The 7371-nt window shown below is 51.0% G+C and overlaps 1 protein-coding gene across 1 annotated transcript in view; it reads right to left on the bottom strand.

The window, feature by feature from the left end:
• Window positions 1–6488, bottom strand: part of LOC120988967 (ubiquitin carboxyl-terminal hydrolase CYLD-like) — a 67298-nt gene extending 60810 nt beyond the window's left edge. Inside the window, exon 1 of the mRNA XM_040416786.1 lies at window positions 6379–6488. The gene's annotated coding sequence lies outside the window, so the exon portion shown is untranslated. The remainder of the gene's footprint in view (window positions 1–6378) is intronic.
• Window positions 6489–7371: the final 883 nt, after the last annotated feature.

Below are 7371 nucleotides of genomic sequence, written 5' to 3' on the forward strand. Positions count from 1 at the left end.
CGTGGAGGTTCAGGCTGGCTTACATCTTCCCTCCGTTTTCCATGATACCGAGGGTATTGACGAAAATTCGTCAGGATCAGGCCTTGGTAATAGCCATCATACCGTTCTGGCCCAGGAGTTCCCGGTTTACCCAGCTCATTCAGATGAGTCGGGGACAATACTGGAGACGCCCCCCGGAGCAGACCCTGGTGTCGTGGGACACTCACCTCTGCCCAGATCTGCACAGGTTCAACCTGACAGCCTGGAGGTTGACCAGTCCCTTCCCAATATAAAAAGGGCTTTCCGAGTCGGTCCTGAGAACTTTGTCGCATTCCAGAGCAGAGTCTACAAAGAAGGCCTACTCCAGGATCATGAGAATCTTCGTGGCATGGTGTGATTCAAAACAAGTGGCGTCCGCAGATCCGCCCCTTCCTGCGATACTACAATTCCTTCAAGATGGATTAGATAGGGGCCTATCTCCAGCTACCTTGAAGGTACAGATTTGTGCCATCTCGGCCTGTCTCAACAGGCCACATTCTCGGGACCCACTCATCAAATGCTTCCTGAAGGGAGCTGAAAGACTAAAGCCTACTATACTGAAACCTATTCCCCAGTGGGATCTTTCAGTAGTGCTCAGGGGGCTAGCATCTCCCCCCTTCAAGCCTTTGGAGGAGGTGGAATTTAAATTTTTGACTTTAAAGATGGTTTTTCTTCTGGCTGTAGCTTCAGCCAAAAGAATCTCTGAATTGCAGGCTTTCTCTGCAATTCACCCGTATATTATCTTCTTACAGGACAGAGTACTCCTGAAGTTTTTACCCTACTTCAGGCCTAAAGTGCCTACCTTCCAAAATATCAACCAGGTAATCTCTTTACCAGTTTTGTTTTCAGCCTCCTCCTCTGATACTCCAGCAAGAGACCCGCTGGATATTTCAAGATGCCTCCAGGTCTATGTGGATAGATCCAGAGAGTTCAGGATAGATGAGAATCTCCTTATCCTGTTTGCCGGTAAGTCTAAAGGCCGTAAAGCGTCTAAAGCCACCATTAGTCGCTGGATCAAGGAGGCCATTAGGGAAGCTTTCGTCTCCCAATCCCTAGATCCTCCGGAGTTCGTGAGAGCCCATTCTACTAGGGCTGTCTCCACCTCTGTTGCGGAGAGAAGACTTCTCCCCTTAGAGTTGATCTGTAAGGCGGCCTCCTGGAGCTCTGAGTCAACCTTCATCTCCCATTATAGGATAGATGCTAGGATGCCAGGCATGAGGACCCTCCCTAGGGGATTCTTCTTGCTATCTCCCCATCTGTGCTGCTGGTAGGACGTAAGGGAATCGTTAATTTCTAACGATAATTAAGTTTTCCCTTAGTCCTAACAGCAGCACACAAATATCCCACCCTAAATACATTATGGTTGTTAAAAACACGGTGGGCTGGGGGGTGATCTCCTCCCTTTCAGGGAGCTGAAGATCGTTTATTGGTTCTTGGGCTCATTAAAAATTCCGCCGGTCCTACCAGTCCACAGGGGCAGTTAACCCCATCTGTGCTGCTGTTAGGACTAAGGGAAAACAAATTATCGTTAGAAATTAACGATTAGCCAACATATCCTGCTTGGAGGACATGTCTGAGCCCGAGCACCGCGCCAAGGTTTCTCAAGTAGCTCGGGAACCTAACGCTAAACCTACCTGGGCCGTATGGGCAATACCAGGAGCCAGTGGGCGAATTACAGGTGCGCAAGGTCCGACTCAAAGCAATCTCCCAGTAACCTCCAGCATGTGACCATGCATACAATGGGAGGAGGCAGAGAGCTTATCACATCCACACCCCCTGGTATAGATGCACCACTGCATATGGGGTTGAGCACTTCCTGCTTTTTAATACCACGCCAATTTGTAGTTTGTATTTTGAATTTCTGGAGGCGTAGAAACTCCTAGTCTGAATGTGCCTTCATTTCCATCCACAGGCAGCATTCTGGTGCACATGTGATGCCCGAGCTATATCAGCCAGTCTTGGGTGGGGCTCAGAGCTCTCTGCTTCCTCCCATTGTATGCATGGTCACATGCTGGAGGTTACTGGGAGATTGCTTTGAGTCGGACCTTGCGCACCTGTAATTCTGCCCAGATAGGTTTAGCGTTAGGTTCCCGAGCTACTTGAGAAACCTTGGCGCGGTGCTCGGGCTCAGACATGTCCTCCAAGCAGGATATGTTGGCTAATTCTCAATTTTACACCAGTACGAGGGTTAGTAAGACCGCAGCGTGCACCTGTCTTTATTTTTGTTATGTTATTTTGATAGTGATGGAGCCCCACTGCGAAGAGGAGGAAACACTGATGCGCCGGGGCAATGGGGACGTGTAGATACGAGTCCTGAATGTCAATGGACGAGAGAAATTTGCCTCGGTCCAGTAAAGCAATCACGGAGCGAAGGGATTCCATTCTGAAGTGCTGAACCCGGAGGAACCGGTTCAACAACTTGAGGTCCATAACAGGGCGAACTGATCCTTCTTTCTTGGGGACGACAAACAGATTTGAATAAAACCCAGAGAATTGCTCCGTCCGAGGGACATCACCCCCCGTGCAAGGAGAGATTGAATTGCCTGGAAAAAAGCGACAGCTCGATCTGGATCCCTCGGTGGTTGGGAGGGAAATAAACGTTGCGGAGGAGGGGACGCAAACTCAATCTTGTAACCCGAGGTTACGATTTCGAATGCCCACACATCTGAGATGTGGGCCCGCCACACTTCCTGAAAAAGGAGTAGGCGACCCCCCACCCGCGAGGGTGGGGGCACATCTTCATGCGGAGGACTGCTTGCCGGACGCAGGATGGGCAGGCTGTGCCTTTGGGCGCCAGGCTGGTTGAGATCTGAAGAATGGCTGGCGCTGGTCCTGCGTAGAGGATCTGGAAGGGGCTGCTGTTGCTGCCGGACGCGTGCCGAAGAAGTGACGAAAGGACTGGATCCGGGCACTTGTCTGCCTAGCGCGAAACATGCACCTGGACATTCCTTGCGGGAGGTGGGTACTTTTATCGCCCGTAGCCTCGGAGATGATTTCATCAAGCCAAGTCCCGAACAAACGAGAGTCGGCAGACGGAAGGCTGGTAAGAGAACGCTTTGACGAAGAATCCGCTGCCCAAACCTTAAGCCAGAGTTCGCGCCTCAAGGTTACCGCGAGAGCCGATGAGCAGGCAACAAGTGCACCCGCATCCAGGGATGCCTCAATGAGGTACTTCCCTGCCTGTGAAATTTGCAGAGCCAAGGACTGGAGCTCGGTGAGTATAATGTCCGCCCCCAAGTCCTGGTTTAACCAGAGTGCCCACTCCGAGACCACTTTAGCCACCCAAGCGGAGGCGAAAATGGGCCGAAGTGCTGAGCCACTTGCCGCAAAAATGGACTTCGCCCAATACTCCTGCGGCGATCAACTGTGTCCTGCAGGGCTGAGCCATCGGCTACCGGAATGGTGATGTTTTTGGCGAGGCGTGCTACCGGAGGGTCCACTTTTGGAAGGGTAGGACCACTTAGTCATCCGGTCCACCGGAAAGGGATACAGCAGATCAAGTCGCTTTGGCGTGTTAAAGCGACGATCTCGATGGTCCCACGCCTTGGCAATGATGACCGAAAAGTCGTCATGTAAAGAAAAGGCATTAGGAGTTTGCCTGGCTCGGAGAAAAGACACTCCCTGGTGACTCATTGAGGGGGAGTCGTCCTGCACCTGAAAGGTGTCAAGGACAGCAGAAACTAAGCTGTCCACCATGGAAGCAATCTTAGAAGATTTTTCCGGTTCCATATCCGAGTCAGAGACACCAATTTCCCCATCTGACAGAACTTCCCATGTGAGGGAGGATGTGTCAGAGCGTGACCCATGGGGCGGGGGGGAGGAGATGCTGAAAGGTCAGAGGAGGAATGACGTCCTGCTCTGAGCCGCTTGTGCGAAGGTCTGACCCTAAGGCGCTCCCGCAGGTGGAGATTTATCAACCAATCGACCCATGAGAGTAAGGGTGGATTAAGATATCTTAGAGAGGTCCTCCACTGCCCGAGATAAGGCACGAGCTCAGTCCGGTTCCACCTGGTCAGGACGGGCATACGGCTGTGTGGGCAGAACCTGCGTGGGCTCACAGCATGCGGAGCAGACGGAGTCTGGCTGGCCGCAAGGAAACTTAATTTTGCATTTCACACATGCATAATAAGTGGCGACTGTTAGAATGCGGGGGTCACCAGTGGGTTCGGACATGGCTGCCCACTGATGTACTCAAGGCTGGAGGGGGAATGAACCGTCCTACCAGTATGCAGGTCTGAGTCCACTGGTGTGGCCGCGGTCCTCTGAATCCTCCGAGCTGCGGCTGGAAACTTAGCCCCGCCCCCTTGCATCACAGTGGGAGGCGCAGAAGGCGGCCTACCCTTCCGAGAAGCCGGGGCCTAAATTTGAGGCGCAGGGCCGACCGGGAGTCACTTCCGGTCGGCCGGAGAACGGAGCGATCCGAAGCGGAGCGAGCGCAGAGGCGCCCGATGTGTATACCGGCCGTGGGAGCCCACCCCGTGGGCCGGAGCCCGAAAAAAAATAATAAAATGAAATAAAAAAAATCGAGAAGCCCAAAGGGAAGCCGGGACTAAAATACAAAAATACATAGGAAACCGGCCGGAGGTAATTTAACCGATGTGCCCACTGTCCCTATCTCAGAAATAAAGAGAGAGAGATCTCTCTGGGGACTTGAACCCATAACATGACCATGTTAAAAGTCCCCTTACACACACGAGGTGGCCGAGAAGGGGGGGGGGGGGGAGGGGAATACTCAGCACATCGTCATCCTCTTCTCTTCAACCCTCCTCTGACTACCAGCAGGGTCACCTCTTCAGCAGTTGGCACCCAAAGTGGCATGAGACTGGAATGGCGGGGGGTCTCGCCGGATCCAGGTGACCCTTTGGCTGGCGGGAAGCTGGGCTGCCCTGGTCCACTTTTGCTTCTTGGTGAGGTTGAGCGGTGAGGGAATCCAACACCGGTCTAGCTCCCAGGGTAGACAAAGGGGCTAGGCTGTTTCCCCTACCAAAAAGGGAAAGAGATAAAACAAAAAAAGAAAAAAAATAAGAAAAGGAAGCTGCCCTGTAAGCATGGAGGTCTGCCTCCTACGACACTAAGCTAAAAAAAACTGATATGCTCTCTCCAGGCTAGAGGGGGTTTAGCCGGCAGAGGAGGAGCTAACACTTTTTAGCCTAGTGTCGCCTCCTAGTGGCAGCAAGCAGCTATACCCACGGTCGCCCAATGATACGAGTGAGAAATACATACGGTCGTGTGCATGAGCTCTAATGCTGTGCTGTCCTGTCAGAGGAGCGGTGAACAGAACGGGACCTCTCACTGACACACGCTGCGAGTTTCTCACATTCAACTCACTCCTTTGTCTGGCCTAAGTCTACCCCTGATGTATATGTACACCTTGGGTTAAGCACAGATTTCGAACAGGGCGCCCTGCTATGGGTACGTACTGATTTAGGGCTCATGCACACGACCGTATGTATTTTGCGGTCCGCAAAAAAAAGTTTCCGCAAAGAATACGGATGACGTCCGTGTGCATAACGTATTTTGCGGAACGGAACAGTTGGCTCCTAATAGAACAGTCCTATCCTTGTCCGTAATACGGACAATAATAGGACACGTTCTATTTTTTGGCGGAACAGAAATACAGACATACGGAAACGGAATTCACACGGAATAACTTTGGTCTTTTTTGCGGACCCATTGAAATGAATGGTTCCGCAAAATAAAAACCGTTTGTGTGCATGAGCCCTTACTCAGAGGCATTTCCCTACAGGGGTCATGAGAAAAATAACAGCATGCTCCAACACATATATTACTTCTAGGGTCCCACCCAGGGGTATATTGAACTCTGGTAAGTGGGCATGATGCCAGTAACCTATATAGGTCATCAGCGCTCTATTGCTGGGGCCCCATCCTGTCTCTTTTTGGAGGCCACACACAGGATATGTGATGATAAGCAGACCTTACAGCCTCTGATGGAGTCCATGCAGGGTCAGATACATTGGGCACACTACATGGCACAAATTAGCCCCCCCTCCAATAATACATGTTCCCACCTGAAGTTATGAGGCAATAAAGCAGCACTCCACCTGCCAGAACCCCTGTGCAGGAGGCAGAGGAGGCTCAGCAAATTACAGATCAGTAGAAAAGCTGAAAGAACGTCCCCTTCCTCACATTAACCCTTTCACTTTCACCTGCTAGTTTTTCAGCCTGCAGTCCACTGCCTGGTGATAAACACATCTCTAACAGTAGTCTTACCTACAACTCCCAACGTGCTATGACAGAGGCAGGGCATGCTGGGCGTTGTAGTGTGTGTAACAAGAGCCGGAGAGGCAGCTCACTAGAGCTTGTAATGATAAAAGCGGCAGCCATTTCCAGCACCCTCACCTTCATGTACTGTCCGCTGCCTCAGCTCCGCTTCTGAGGGGATTCTTCAGCCTCCACAAACTTTCCGTCAAGGCTGGGAATTTACAACAAGGAAGTGTGCAAGAAGAGAAAGACAGCACGGACATCCAATCAGAGACAAGAAAGTGTTGTGAGAACCAATGGAGGAGCAGAAGGGGCGGGGTGGGAAAGTCCCAACTTGTGACAGAACGGGGAAGTATGCACTTTGGCTGAGGAGCGTGTATGTATAGCTGTCCTCTGTGTACTGAGAAGTGTGTATAGCTGTCCTGTGTGGACTGAGGAGCGTGTGTAGCTGTCCTCTGTGGACTGAGAAGTGTGTATATATCTCATGTGTGTGTACTGAGGAGCTGGCCTGTGTGTACTGAGAAGTGTGTATATATCTCCTATGTGTGTGTACTGAGGAGCGTGTATATATCTCCTATGTGTGTGTACTGAGGAGCATGTATATATCTCCTATGTGTGTGTACTGAGGAGCGTGTATATATCTCCTATGTGTGTGTACTGAGAAGTGTGTGTAGCTGTCCTCTGTGTACTGAGAAGTGTGTATATATCTCATGTGTGTGTACTGAGGAGCTGGCCTGTGTGTACTGAGAAGTGTGTATATATCTCCTATGTGTGTGTACTGAGGAGCGTGTATATATCTCCTATGTGTGTGTACTGAGGAGCGTGTATATATCTCCTATGTGTGTGTACTGAGGAGCGTGTATATATCTCCTATGTGTGTGTACTGAGGAGCGTGTATATATCTCCTATGTGTGTGTACTGAGGAGCGTGTATAGCTGTCCTCTGTGTACTGAGAAGTGTGTATATATGTCCTGTGTGTACTGAGGAGCTGGCCTGTGTGTACTGAGAAGTGTGTATATATGTCCTGTGTGTACTGAGGAGCGTGTGTAGCTGTCCTCTGTGGACTGAGAAGTGTGTATAGCTGTCCTGTGTGTACTGAGGAGTGTGTGTAGCTGTCCTCTGTGTACTGAG

This window comes from Bufo bufo, chromosome 2, assembly GCF_905171765.1.
Source record: "Bufo bufo chromosome 2, aBufBuf1.1, whole genome shotgun sequence".
Lineage (NCBI taxonomy): Eukaryota > Metazoa > Chordata > Amphibia > Anura > Bufonidae > Bufo > Bufo bufo.